Genomic DNA, 15,517 nt, shown 5'->3' with positions numbered 1-15,517 from the left:
CCCTTGGATGCTTGACCCTAACCTCAACCCTTAAGGTTAGTCCTAACCCATGCTCCACTAGAGCTTATTCCCATGCTCCCATGCTCACAAGCCTAATGTGGGTTAGCCTCCTAGTATATGCACACATAATGTGCATATAACATACTTCCCCTCTCTCAAAACATTGCACTCTTGCAATGAAAAGAAGAAGAATTGCACTGAACAATATCAACTAACTCCCAAGTCGAATCCTCTATTTCCCTATCTTTCCACCTAATTTTAACCTCAGGGATTAGTCAACTACAAAGTTTCCTTTCCCTGAATTCAAGTACCTTATTTGTGGAACATAGGATAAATCTTCGACTTCATCGAGTTCTTGAGGAGTAACTGTGTTATCCTCACCTCCCAGTTTCCCTTTCAATCTATCGATATGAAAGATTGGATGAACTCTAATAATTGGAGGTAGTTTAAGTTCATACACAACCGTGCCAATCCGATGTATAAATCAAAATGGATCACAATATCTAGGAGATAAATTCAAGCATTTTCCATAAGAATCTCCCCTTCTGTTCTTGTAATTATTCCCCTCTCTGAAATAGAAGAAAGATCTTGTTTTACCCTGTTTTGGCCTAGAGAGAGGTAATCCAAAATTGAGATATCTTTGGATATAAAAATCCTCCTAGTGTCTAAAATGGTTTCCCCTAAAACAGAAGTTCAAAATGAACTTTCCAATGTGCATTAGGAATCAATTAAAAATGATATAAGGGACCTTAGTCTAAAGGTCTAGATTTTCAAAAATTTTGGATTATGGAATTAAGATTCCTATGGGCCAATAGGATTAATCCAAGTATTTGTTGAAATTTGAGCTAAATGATGAGCTATGGTGGATCAAACACTAGAATCAACATAATTAACAAAGTGATTAGCAAGTGATTAAGATGTAATTAGTGAATAATTAGCACATAGATTAATGTAGGCATGGATACTCAAAAACCAGCAAATTCTCATTAGGGCTATGCCTCAATTTATAGTGTTTACATCAAGCATCAAATCCCCTTGATTTCTCCATGATTCACTCCCTAAATATCTCCACCTCTTGCCTGATTCTCTCCACCTCTTCTCTTTTCCCTGATTATCTCCCAGAATAACTCCACACTCCTAAATTCCCTCATGCTACCCATTATTCTCTCCCAGTAGATTCTCCTAACCTTTTCACAGGTTCTTTCACAATTACATCTCCTCTTTTACAGCCTCTATCCAAGAGCTTGTTCCCACACACACCCTATTCACTTGTATATTTCAACACCTCCCCTCAAGTGAATAATCTTAGCACACCTGGACCCTGTATCAAGTTTCCCTCTTACTTGATAGCCCGCGACCAGTGCCTCAAGTCCCTAAACTCCATAGTCCTTGACACTCTCTCTCTCTATGTGTCCAAGGCTACTATAAGTGCCCGCGACCTTGACTAAAGTGCTCACACATACATCTACCACGTGGCCTACATCATCGGTGGCTCAGAGGTGGTTTTACTTTATTGGGGCAGGTTACATTGGGTTGTGGGGTCTCTCTCTCTCTCTCTCAGAAAAGATGATCCGACTCCACTTCTCTTGGAGCCTCCATGAAGTTTGCCGATGTCGTTCCTTCTTCACTGGGTTTGCTGTATAGCAGTCTCTCGCCATGTGTCCTGGCTTTCCACATTTGTGGCAAGTGAAGGTCCTCCCTCCTACTCTGCCTCTTCCTCGTCCTTGTCCTCGAGAGAATCCTCCTCGGGTGAAGAATGCTTTTTCCTCTCCTGCTGTTGAGTCGAGCTCTTTCTTCTCTTTGCCTCTGCTCTCTTGCTCTAGTAGAGCTGCTTCTATCTCATGTATCTTCAGTTTAAGTACATTCTTTAGTGTTGCTACAATGTTTTCATAATCTCCTTTGTCCACACTCTTCAAAAGTACAGCTAATGCTTCATCATCTTCTACCTTTTTGCCAATAGCTGCCAGCTGTTGCTTAATGCTTTTATATTTGTTCAAGTGTGTGATTAAAGGTTCACTTTCCTTCATGTCCAGTTTGTAGAATTGCATTAATAGATTTATCTTGGAATTTTTTGCTTGTGTACCAAATAATTTATTGAGTTCATCCCATGCATCTTTTGCCCACTGTATCCCTGTGATATGATGAATGATCTCATCATTTAAACTGAGTGCAATAAGCCCCAATGCTTTTTCATTCCTACTCTTCCACTCATTTTCCCCTCTCTCTGGGCATTCATCTCTCCCTTCAACTAATCCCCACAGATTTTTCCTCATCAGCAAATACATGGTTTTTGTTTGCCATGTATAAAACTGTTCCCCATTAAATTTGGCTATTTCCTGTGCTGAATTCATGGTGATGTGAAGGGGGTCTTACCTCTTGATCCAAATTCAAGATTCAAGGGCAGTGTCTACCCTTTTACAACTCAATCTGGTGTTTAATAGATGATTACAATAATTTTATCAGCATAAAATCACCAGAAATTACATTAAATTGAGAGTAACCAATTTGTACGGGATGGTTGGAGTATCAAACCAACTCCGATTTGCAATCTGAAGCTTTAGGGATCGTTAATTTGAACCCTCAATTGCACCAAAGTACAGTGATTAGCACTGATTAATCACTGATTAGCAAATTAATGCTCTGGTTTGTGTGCAAAAAATAGAGTATGGGGGGAGCCCAGATCTGGTGCCTTCCACTTCAAATGAGCTCAAATGCTTTCAAAGGCATCAATAGCAATGAGTCTAGTAGAGGATTAAGCCAAGAAACACAAGATTTGACCAAATAATGAAAGCTTAATCTCTGTTTTACCAAAGTCACCTGCAGATTTGATGAAGAGCTTGGATCTCTCTGTAGACTTGATGAAATTGATTTCTGTCTTCACCAGCTTGTAGAGCATGCTTGATTACCCCTTTGGCTAGGAGGAATTGAAGCAATTTGACTTGAGCAAGTAGTAATGGCAAAAACTGCAGAGAAAAAAGGCGCCTGCAAAAAACGCAAAATCTCCTGATTCCTTCGGCGGTTTGCTGCGCCGTTTCGATGGGCTGGTAGCCAGGGGTGTTGGCTAGCTTAAGTTAGAAGCTTGTGACCTAATGTGATGTGTGCTAAGTGCTAGAGACCCTCCACTGGCTGGGGGTGAAGGGAAAGAGTGAAAACTCACTAAAAAACTTGATTTTTTGCTAATTACCTACTAATCCTGATTAATTCACTAATGGGCTCATAAATCTGGTTGATTCTAGGCATGGCTCTGATACCATGTTGAAATTTGAGCTAAATGATGAGCTATGGTGGATCAAACACTAGAATCAACATAATTAACAAAGTGATTAGCAAGTGATTAAGACGTAATTAGTGAATAATTAGCACATAGATTAATGTAGGCATGGATACTCAAAAACCAGCAAATTCTCATTAGGGCTATGCCTCAATTTATAGTGTTTACATCAAGCATCAAATCCCCTTGATTTCTCCATGATTCACTCCCTGAATATCTCCACCTCTTGCCTGATTCTCTCCACCTCTTCTCTTTTCCCTGATTATCTCCCAGAATAACTCCACACTCCTAAATTCCCTCATGCTACCCATTATTCTCTCCCAGTAGATTCTCCTAACCTTTTCACAGGTTCTTTCACAATTACATCTCCTCTTTTACAGCCTCTATCCAAGAGCTTGTTCCCACACACACCCTATTCACTTGTATATTTCAACAGTATTGGGATGAGATAAATCCGAAGAATAAAAGAAAATACCCAAAAATGAGTAAATCTCACATAAGATGAAGAGATGACTGGGTACAAGGTTTATTAGTTAAAAATTAAGAGATATTACTAAAAAAAAGAGATATTTTGGAGAAATGATGAATTTCTGACACCTTGGTAAGGAGGGGGAGACTCTTGAGGTAGGCGCCTAATTCACACATATGGATGAGTTTTTAATTCAAAAAAATTATGATATTTTTATCTCTCCTCTCTCCTAGATCAAACCAAATTAAAAAGGGAGCCAAACTGATCCAAATCTTGTCCAAATTGAGTCAAACTAAACCTGAAAAATTCTAGAACCCAGTTGGACTTGGTTAGTGGCCTCCCTCGCCTATAAATAGATCCTTAGTCTTTTGTAAAAAAATATGTGAACTATACCATGCCAGTATTACATTAAAATAATGATATTTTCTATTATTCCTTAAAAATCCTCTACTTTTGGAGTGATTGGAGCTTCTCTCTCGCGTGGAGCACTGGCTTTAAAACTAGGATCTAATACCAATGTTGGATGAGGGAGTAGAATGCTCTGCACACACACACACATAGAGACACACACGCACACACAATCACATAGTCATATTGAGCTCAGAGAGTGAGAGAGACGAGATGTGATAGCTGAAGGTACTCGATAGAATGATTAGAAATGAATGGAGTACAAGTTACTTGTAGTCCTAGAGCTAACATGCCCGACACACTAGAGTGTTTTCACACGGGAAAAAACCCCTGCTAGCACGGGTAAAAAGTGCCCATGTATAATATTGTTCACACTAAGACTTCGTGAAGGCCAAAGGCTAACACAAACCTCACCTTGGAAGGGGTCATAACCTCCTTCAAGGAAGAAGAAAAGAAGATAAATGATAAAGAGGCAGGGGGAGATAGCTTCTTCTTTAGAAAGAAAAAATTCAAAGGTAAAAAGTGTTCCATCTGTGGAAGGAACAATCATACAAAGAAAGGATGATATGCCAAGAAGCATTATAGAAATTGTAGAAAAAAACAACCATAATGAAAAGGATTGCTATCATAATAAATCACAAGCTAATATCTCATAAGAAGATGTAACCTACAAAGAAGCAGAAGAAAACTTTGCAGATTATTATTGGGCCTTTTAAAGGTCCACAATAATAAAAAGTGGCTTAACTACTAGTAACGCTACTCCAAGTACAAAACTAGACATGCCTTCTAGTGAGACTATGTCATAGGCATAGATTAATACAAATGAATTATGTACTAAGATAATGCTTTAGGGTGAGTGTTGGAGAACAAGCATTATCCAAGTAGAAAAATACATAAGGCATATGAACACACTCGTGTAAAAGGGAGTAGATAAAATCCATAAAGCAATCACAAGGTACATCTACCTGTGCTAGATTCAAGCAGCTGATGTTTCATACATTTTGTCTAATGTTTTAAAGTCATGTTGTTTTATTTATTTCTTCACTATGTTAATACCACAGCCTGGCCATGTATCTATTCAAGCCTCCATAGCTCTCAAGCCTTACCTATGTAAGCCATGTTTTTCATCAGCAGTGGCATCTGTCCTTCCTTGGGGTTTCAATTCTTCTCATCAATCATATGGCTACCTAGTCAAAGGTGAGATGTATTGTGGATGCCTATGAATCCATGATAATTTTGCACCTACTATGCCCTTTCCATCCTTGTCCAAAGAATTATTCCTTATGTAAGGTTCCTACAAGCATAACATAAAACTTCCCCTTTTATCCTTTATTAAGAGTAGGAGATAGTGTTGGCCCCTAATGAGCAACAAGTCTTGTAAAACACAAGGTTGAAGCTAGCTCTAGTGTCAATATAAGAGCAATCTTTTGTTCAACTCTAGTTTCAGTGGGTCGGCACTCTTCTTCCTCTACCATGTCTATACACACATATTGTGTATTGCTATTGGTTATGTCCTTGGTTACTTATGCATTTGACCTCTCAATTGTGCTATGTCATGGAGACAATGCAGTGATGTTTACTTGCTAAGATGTATTACTTTCTTTCCTGGGTTCTTGTTTGAGTTGCCACCAATTTGCAGCTCATTTACATGGATTCTACTAGTGTCAGAATGTTACATTGTCTTCACCTTGGTTGCCTTGTCACTATGCATAATTCAAGAGTTTCTTTATATCAATCTGTGTGGGATTACACATCTCTTTTATTTTTCCATACACACCACAACGTATGGTGTTACTGAGAGGTTACCTTATACTCTCATAATAATGGCTGGATGTATGCCTTGCTACCCCCACTTGATAGATTGGTTATATCAGCCTGTTTCCATTGTTGATATCACATTGTCAGCTTGACCATTGACTAAGGTTTCTTTATTAATGTATGATCACTAATATGAATATATTCCTTAGATTCAATAAACAATGGACGACCATATACAATCCTATAAAATTTGAAAATAGGTCTTCATAGTAAGCAAAAGCTCTTGTTATTAGCTAGACAAGATAATCTTGGGATTGAATATTTATCTGAAAGCTATAAATCTTTTGTCTATGCCAACTTTATCCGAATAGCTTCTACCTAGAAGTCACTTCTTCTATTAACTCTTCAACATCCTCTGATTGCATCATGTGAAGTATTAGATCTGACAGTCGTGCTATATCTAAACTCACGTGAGTATAAAATGGACACATTTTATGCTTAGTAAATCTTGGCTCATTAAAGTATATATTTTTTAAAACTGACACAAGTATAAAATAACTTCTTTGCATCCTGTAATTTCTTTTTACCTTTTTTTTAACATCTAGGACATAAATCTTGTGTTAGTTAGTGTTTAAGGGCATCGAGATCCCTTGAGAGATAATGTCTTATTGATTTTCTACAAACCGCTCAAGGTACCCTATCACATACAACAATAGGCGGGATTATAGGGGCTCCAACTATGTTCTCATTAGACTGCAAGAACAAATAGGATAGAAAGGAAAGGGGGGGGGGGGGAGAATAGGTAGTAAGGCAACACAACTATAAAGGTAGAATATATACCTATGAAAGGAATATCTATCTAACTTCAGAGGAAGCATGGAAGGGCCAGATGGTTCTTCAATTATATAAAGCAATACACAACTGAGGTCAGTTGTAATGAAAGTAAGGGGAAATGTTACATGTAGTCCTTCTATGATTTATTGAGGATGCTTGATGTATCATTATGCTTAGCAAGGGTATCTTGGGTGACACCAATTTACATTAGGGAAAAAAATGAAAAAAAAGGGGGCGTGTAAGGATTGGATTAACTTTATTATAATCAAAGTGATTTAACTAAAATAGTAGAGACAAATAGCTATACTAAATGTGTCTCTTTTACCTATATTTAGAGGAGAGTGTCTTTAATATGCCATCCATCACGTATGTATAGTCTTTAATTCACCTATCATTTTGGCGGCCCTCTTACCTAAGTTAGTACACATTTTCTAAAATAAGATAATTTCAAATATTTCAATACATAACATACTTCTCTCTTCCATAGGGCATTACGCAAGTTTTCCCCTCTCTTTTCTTTCTACTCTCTTTTCTCTCTCCCTGCTATCTCTTGCTTTCTCTTTGGATAATTTTTATTGTTATGGCGACTCCAAGGGTTGATCCACACTTAAAGAAAAGACATCATACCAACTTGTTACTTGATAAAGAATATTGCACGTGGAGAAGTATTCATCACAAAGCTCTACATGATGAGATTGAAGCTCAAAGGCTATGTGCATAAGGAAAGAACATGTAGATTTGTGGGTTCAAGGAGGTCTATACCCGCTTGACCCATCAACTGGTAAGCCTCCATCATTTAGCACCTTGCATGATCTTGTTCAATTCATTGGGGATGGTAGAGAAGGATTATTTGGATATTTCTCAAGATTGAATAATCAAGCTGCTATTTTCCATTATTAACACACAAATATGGCTGAAACTATGCTTGGTGTACAAGAAATCTATTAAAGGACTAGAAGACATCATGATCTCACAAACTCAACGTGTAAATGAGTTGGAAAGGCTACTTTAGTCATCTCAGGAAGAGGTAACAAAGATTAGACAAACTAACCAAAAATTGGAGGAACATGCACTCCAAAAAACCCAACTAAAAAGCACTCCTTTTGGGTTAAGAATGAGATCTAGATAGTTTAAAAGTGTTGCATGCCTAGCCACACATGGGGGTGCTAAGAAGAAACAGATGAGGCTTGTGCGAAGCTACATGAATAGTGTGGGAGGTTTTTTCTTGGATAATCCTCTAGATATAATTTCTATGACCAAATATTCTATAAAAAACAATGACATGATTGAAATGCTCAAGCTCTCACAGTGTGCGGGCTTTGAAGGAAGGTAGTCAAGGAAGTTTACAATGACTTTCGTGACTTGGTCAAGCCTGATGAGGTGGTGGAGGCATGTGACAAGGTTTCAATAAGTAGAAAGGGATACATAGCCATATCAAAGTTACTCATCCAAGGTATGAAACCTCATTGTCTTTATGTGTTCAGCTTACCCCGACCACATAGCATAGAATGGCAGGACATCAACTAAATTTGGCTATTCCAGGGTTCATAGGTGAATACAGAGAAAATTTGGCTATTCCAGGGTTCATAGGTGAATACATTGACGGTTTAATGACTATAGAGAAGCCAAAAAAAAAGAAATTAATATTCAACTACGACATGTATAATAACATATTTACAGATGCTAGAAGGGTCCAATCAGCCATGGTGAAGTTTTATCAGTGCACAATAGAGGACTATGAGGGTAATCTTATTTTTGTATCAAGCTTGATGAGGCACAAACTCTCAGATATTAAAAAATGGAAAGAATCAGTATAGGGATGATGAACAAAGCTTTAAATTATACCCAAAGTAAGGAAGACTATCCATTACATAGCACACAGTTAGAGATGGAACTATGGTACATAGGGGCAACTGCTGTGCAGTTGTGCAGTGCTAGATGAGAGTCATGATACTCGCAAATGGTTGTTTTGGCACACAGTAATTGATGTTTAGAATAAAGGAGAGATTCTTGTGGTGGATGGGGTAGGAAACTTTATAGTTGAGTGGCACATGAGTGCCGACTTGAAAGCATTAAAGTGCATGTATGGAGAGTGTGGTGGTCATGGATGTGCAAACCCATACCTCTATTGCATGGCAAGAATGAACAGTCCAAATTGGTACAACCCTACAATGTATTGTATAAATCCTCCATCCAGAGACAAGACAAAGCAAGTAACTGGTGATAAAGACTAGGCCAAGGCTAAAGGAAAATCAAAGACCAAGAGCAAGGGAAAGCCAACAAAAACAACTAAATTCAAGGGTGAACCATGCATCTATTGTGCCTGAGGATCCCAATTGGGATCCCATACTTCTTATAAAGCTAGAGAGAGTTCACATTTGTACTTTACATATAGAAATTAGAATATTGGATAAGCTATTAAAGCTTCATCTTGACTATGCTCATTCCATTTTGCCATCAGAGCTATCGGATGCATGTTTAGAGCAATGTGAGATATTACTCACACACATGATAGGGATACTAGGACTGCAGATCAATTAAAGACTGAGAAAGGCAAAGAATAGATGGCTTCTGAGGAAGAAAAGACGATTGATGAAGAAAGAATCATGGGAGATGAGTTGATGGACCTTGAAGAGAAGAATCTACAAGATTTAAAGAATGTACTTGGAAAACTTGTTCATGTGAAATATATTGTTGATTGGAGATTGAAGAAAGAGGGAAGCTCCAATTTCTTCAATTTGGGGAGAATTTTAGAGAATAGTAAAAAATTATCATTATTTCAGCATAATACTGGCATAGTATAGTTCTCATATTTTTTTACAAAGGGCTAAGGATCTATTTATAGGTGAGGGAGGCCTCTAACAACGAGGTTTTGAGAGACTGTTTTAATCTTGTAAGGGAATTATCGAATTCCTTACGTGCTTTCTGAAGTCTATAATTCGTACAGTCTATTTCAAATGACTCTTTTGTAGAGAGTATGTCTTTCTCTTGAAAGGGAAAGCAGTACTCCTCTAGGCTTTGTATCTTGGTTGCTAATTTAGGTTTGGCATTATGAGGTTCAATCACAACCGGTGACCCTGTTGTAAGACATTCAACCATGCTAAGCATGCACTCCTGAGCTCGTTTTTTTACGTTTTGCATATGTCATGTGATCATTATTATCCATTTGGGGTGGTTGGCTAGGTTCTAATTTCTTGATTGGTCTATGTGGTGCACTGAGCAAAGAGTAAGAACTTGTCTCATCCTCACTTAGTGATGTACTAGAACTTGTTTCATTCTCTGACTTTCTTTAGTTTGTTAGTTTTTCACTATGTTTACCCATGGGACGAGATCAAATTTTCTTTTGGGTTTTTGTATCCTGTGTCGCACATATGGGTGTTCAAGTTTGTGTGGTGGTCTTTGAGGTGGATGCATCTGCATCATGTATAGATTTTTGCTCTTTTGTGTTTATGTCCCCCTTTTGGGTTTATGTCCTCTACAGACTCCTTTTCCCTATCTTTTAACTCGACCTTGGTTTCGATAGTTTTTTGTAGTCCCTTGTTTTTCTTGGTTTTAGAAGGTTTTGATTTCTCTTTTGGGTTCTGTTTTAAAGCATGTTCTTCTACCCATGTTGAGGTATTGTCTTTTACATTCTTTTGGACTGTTTGTCGACAAGTGAATCCAATTATTAGGACATATTAGAATTAATTGTTGAGTGAGTTCAATTGATTGATATCTAACATTGTGGATTTTATGAGTGTAGGAGGCTGTGAAATGGAAGATGATGGTTATTGAGTAAGAACACCAACTTAGGTGTTTACCATAGGCTATGAAATGAAAGATGATTGGCAACATTTATTGAGTAAGAACACGAACTTAGCTGTTTACCATATTATTATTTCTAGCCGAGTGCATGAGGGTTACATCTTGATTTTACATGGCTAGGCCCATTTATATATAAGTTTGGGCAAAGCATTTATTTACACTTTTGAACATTGGACTATGGTTAATTTTTATACAAGCCCAATTTTGGAAGCAACAACTAATTATGCCTCCAAGGGCTAATTTTGATGAATACAACTTTAAATACCTACATGAGAAAGCAGAGCTGCTCATGTTTGGGGGGGGGGGGAGATTGAATCCAATGCTTATGTGCTTTTGTGTCTGCTATTTTACTTATGTTATGTCTATGCTTATCTTGTTCATAGTTTATTGATTCAATCCTTATCTTGGAAGAGAGTGTGGCTATTGTGCAAGTCTCCATGTATAAGATCCTTGTCATGCACCTTTGGGGTAGGCCATCCGTGCTGTGGCTCAACTATAAGAGAGATCTAGACTGTGTTGTGTGGTCTGTTAGGTGTCGGGTTGCCCATCCTAGTCTTTTTTTATGTCTTTGTCTCACTTACCTCCCTATCGATCTCTTGTATGTATGTCAATCTTTATGTCTGGGATTTTCTAACCTTGTGTCTTTGTCTGATTTGCCTCTATTCATGTCTGACTGGCTTTGTGTGTGTTGATTTGTGGCATCCTTTGTTACATGTTCTCTGTCACCTAGGCTGTGTGATATGGCACCTTGACATCATGAAGATGTTGCCAACCACATCCCCATTGCCCCCCTGGTGACATCTTCATTACATCGCCTTGAAGGACCTAATGTGGTATAAAAATCTACAATTTGTGAAAAATAAAGCAAGGTCATCCACCAGTACCTCAGTGCACAATGTTATATCCTCAAATGTTAAAATCCTTGAGGTTTTAGTCACTATTGGTGTAGGCCATGGATACATTGATCTTGCTTTATGGGAGCCATTAGAAAAAATTATCTGAGTTAAGTGCATGACTGGTTTATTCTCTCATTAAAAAAGGTTAGTATTCTCTGTCATATTCATTTCTAAATGGTGATCAAGATGGTTGCTCCATTGCTGTTAATTTGGTATTCTAATCAAGAAATATATGGGTTGGGATTTCTGTAAAACCACCCCAATATAGAGGTTTGAAGCAAGTTCATTTGCACACCTATGAAGGCATATTAGGGTATTGCATGAAAGATTTAGACAAACCGTACTTTGTGTTCTTTTCACACAATGTGACATCCAAAGAAACAACAAGGATTCATGAGCAGCACGCATTGTATGGCCAAGGTGACCTAAAAAACAAAGTATGGATCTCATGCCCATCAACCTGTTTAACCGTACCTATGTGTATGTATGGATAATTACATACCAAATAGGCTTGGTGGAACCCTAGAGTCAACTTTGCTATGCATGTTGCAAACTAGCAAGTACTATCTCTAAGCCAATTGGATCATTCCGAAGATAGGGAATTACATGGATAAAAGAAGAGGTGCAGAGCGATGTTGAAAGTGATGAAGGTGACCCATATTATGCAATATGCAAACATTGATGCCATTTTCTTTTTTGACAATGTTTCTTTGAGGTATTTTACAAACCGTGATGTGATGAGAATGAAGAATACCAAGAGAAAGACATGCTCGCAACCTAAAACAACCGTATCTTGCTCAACAGTGGATGAATATGATCCTAAAAGAGAAGACTTCAATGATATAGCTCACACTACTACAAGAAAGCCCCATTTTGATGCCTTTTTTGACATAAATGAACATGTTAAAAAACACAAAAGCATCAAAATACATGTCTAATAACCATTAGTATAGATACATCAAAATTAGCATCTAAAGCTGAGTCAAAACAAGCGCCAAACAATCAAAAGTTTTGGGGATGGTTTTTTAGACAAATTTTCGACAAACTTTTGATGTAAATTTTGACGCATATAAGTTTTTTTTTGGCATAATGGTGCATCGAGTTGCAGAATTACAACTAGATGCGCCATTATGCCAACAATGAAGAGTACCCACATCAATTGTACTCAGATTTCACAAAACATGCATTTTCATTACTTAAACCAATTTACATAGCATCTTTTATTTAGGATTACAATATATGCTCACTTAATTGGAGCTAACAAAAAATTACATAAACCAACCCTATAGTGCCAACCAAGCAAGGCCGAACCTAATAGGTGGACTTGGGGTTTAGCATTGCTCCTTGCAAAATACGTTCATAACGTAAAAAATGGGAAATGGCAACAAGTGATGTAAAAGTTTAATATGGGTGCAAACTGTAGAGTGCTTACCATATCAACCACATCTACTTAGTTGATGTTGACGCCTCTCACTCAAGTTGCTCGAGGAGGGCATACGTGTGGTGCTTTAAGGCATACCTCTCCTCCTCCACCACTCTTTCTGGAAGCATGAAAACCAACGATAAATACTTGCTTGCACAAAAATGTACATTATGCTAGCAAAAGAGAGAAATATTACTATTAATACTCATAAAATAGGTGTGGAAAGCGTCTCAGCCCATCACTCCCAATATGGGAGCTCCCTACGTTCTCCATCCTCTTGGCTATCATCTCCTCACATTGTTAGTACCTACGGGGGTTTGTGTTGTGCTTTATGCACTCCTCATCCCAAATCTACCAAGGCTTTTCTCCCCCTAACTCACCTACGTGTAACATCAATGCACTAGTGCTTCATGACATCCACCATGTGGTCTTTGATCCACCTGGGATGGACCTCTTCACTACTTAGGGCTAGCCTAAAGCCACTCTTGATCTGGTTGATGATGCAATCCTTCTTTGCTTGTTCTAGTTTATGCCATGTATTCATAAAGTTATAGGTAAAAACTACATGACATAAATCACGAATGCGAGTCTTCATCTCGTTGCCAACATCAATGAGGACTACATTTCCCTCCACTACTCGGTATTGGTTATGAGCCGCATTGGGGGTAGAGGGGTTAGTGTCGAAGTGTCAGGATGAGTGTGAGAATGGTGTTTTCTCACAACTAGAAATGGGTGGGTGCTCACGCGAAGAGGTGGAAGCATATGTGCAACCACCATCAACTCGACCGCTCTTAACTTCTACAACAGCAATTAGTTGAGCGAGCTATGGGTGGGGTTTCTATGACTACTTGTCTTGTGAAGTGTCCATCGGTGTAACTTGTGTGGAAGTGGGCTATGATGGTTGTGCAGAAGTGCCAACCCCTCCCCCAAAGTATGCTCAAGCCATAGCCCCTTTGCTAGGGGCTCATTTGTATGCTCAAGCCATAGCCCCTTTGCTAGGGGCTCATTTGTGTGATGAAATTAAAAAACTTACTGAGAAACATTGCGTGTGGAGTAGACACGGTGGAGATATTGGTGGTGTATGCAAGTGTGTCATTTGGTGTGCGATCCATGTTCTACACACACACAAATATAGGTGGTTATGTGCATGATTATGTAAGTGTTTAGTGTTCAGGGTTTATGCAATGCATGGCATAACCATGGGGCATCATCATGCCCATGATTATGCCATGACTCTAAGGAGAGGAGCATGGTTGTGCTTACATCTACCTACCCAAAGCCCACATCGAGGGGAAACTTCAAAATCAAGTAGATGTATACAAAAATAAATCAAAACGATGCGTTTTGGGCACTTACCAGAGAGATTTGACGACTAGTTGGAGTCTTGTGAGGGAGGGCTTGTAGCATGAGAGACCAAGAGAGCTTGCGAGAGTAAATCAATGGAAATCCTACAAAACAAACACAAAAAAAACATGTTAGCAACAATGAAATCACACACGCACACACTAAATCAGAAGCAAGGGCAAGGGGGAAGGGCTATCTACATCCCTAAGGGGTGGGGGGAGGTGCAGAGAGAGGGTCTCACCTCCTCCACACTCAAAATCTCCCAAACCTGCAAAACGTAAAAAAGTGACCTCGACGTCAGTCTATTAAAATTTCTAGGGTAAAAAAACCGTCAAAATTCAAATTTTAAAGGTTTTTTAACACTTTTTTTAATGCTTGTTTTGATCCTCGCCCTCTGGCAATTCTTAATTTAAAATTTCATTCAAATTTTAATTTTTTTGGTGGCTGACACCTTTCCATTTAAAATTAGAATGTGCTGACTTGGCCATGCATGAAATACAAAAGTGTATCCAGCCCCCTCAAATAAACCCACATTCACGTTATGTATTTAAAATGGAACCTGTGAGTGCTACAAACATCTCAAATTTCATCAATTTAGAGAAAAAAACATTATGCTCATGCCTATGCAATCGTTTTACAAGTACCAAGTTGCCCAACGTTGAAGAATTTGCAACAAGCATTCCAAAACATGGGGTGTATTTCTAGTGGAGCTCATGAAATATCTAATTAGTGGCCTCAATGTGCACCTAGGCAATAATGAATTGGTTGATCACATGAATATCCAGCCTAAGTGGAGCACACGAGCAAGGGTAGAGATAAGCATGGTGGGATTGGAACCTGAGCAAGCTTTCGCAGACTTGGAGCAATTTCTAGAGCATGACATGGATGACATGATAGATTCCCTACACGGCACAAGCCATGAAGTAGACGATCATGGCATGGAGAATGAAATGGCACAAGAAGTAGACAACATTAGACGATGTGTGGAGCATGCTTTTTGAGACGAGCAAGAGCTACGTAGGCTTGCCCATCTACCACTTTACCATGGATTATGTGTCTCTTTTTTATGCACTTGCCTCTCTCTATATTGAACTTATATGGGTGGTTTGATATGAGCATCGAGATATAGGCAAGATGTCCAAGGACAAAGGGTTCTTGCTAAAGTCTTACAACACTTCTCCATTATTCCACACATTTAAACAATGTTCAAAATGTAAATCCATTGCATATTTAATGGCTTGGCACTGGAATAATAGATCCATAGATGGCATTATTGTTGAGATATCAAGCTCAACTAGTGCTACGGTGGA

The sequence above is a fragment of the Cibotium barometz genome, chromosome 1, assembly GCF_041138505.1.
Source record: "Cibotium barometz isolate CiBa-2024 chromosome 1, ASM4113850v1, whole genome shotgun sequence".
Lineage (NCBI taxonomy): Eukaryota > Viridiplantae > Streptophyta > Polypodiopsida > Cyatheales > Cibotiaceae > Cibotium > Cibotium barometz.
Note: the sequence above shows the minus strand (reverse complement) of the source record.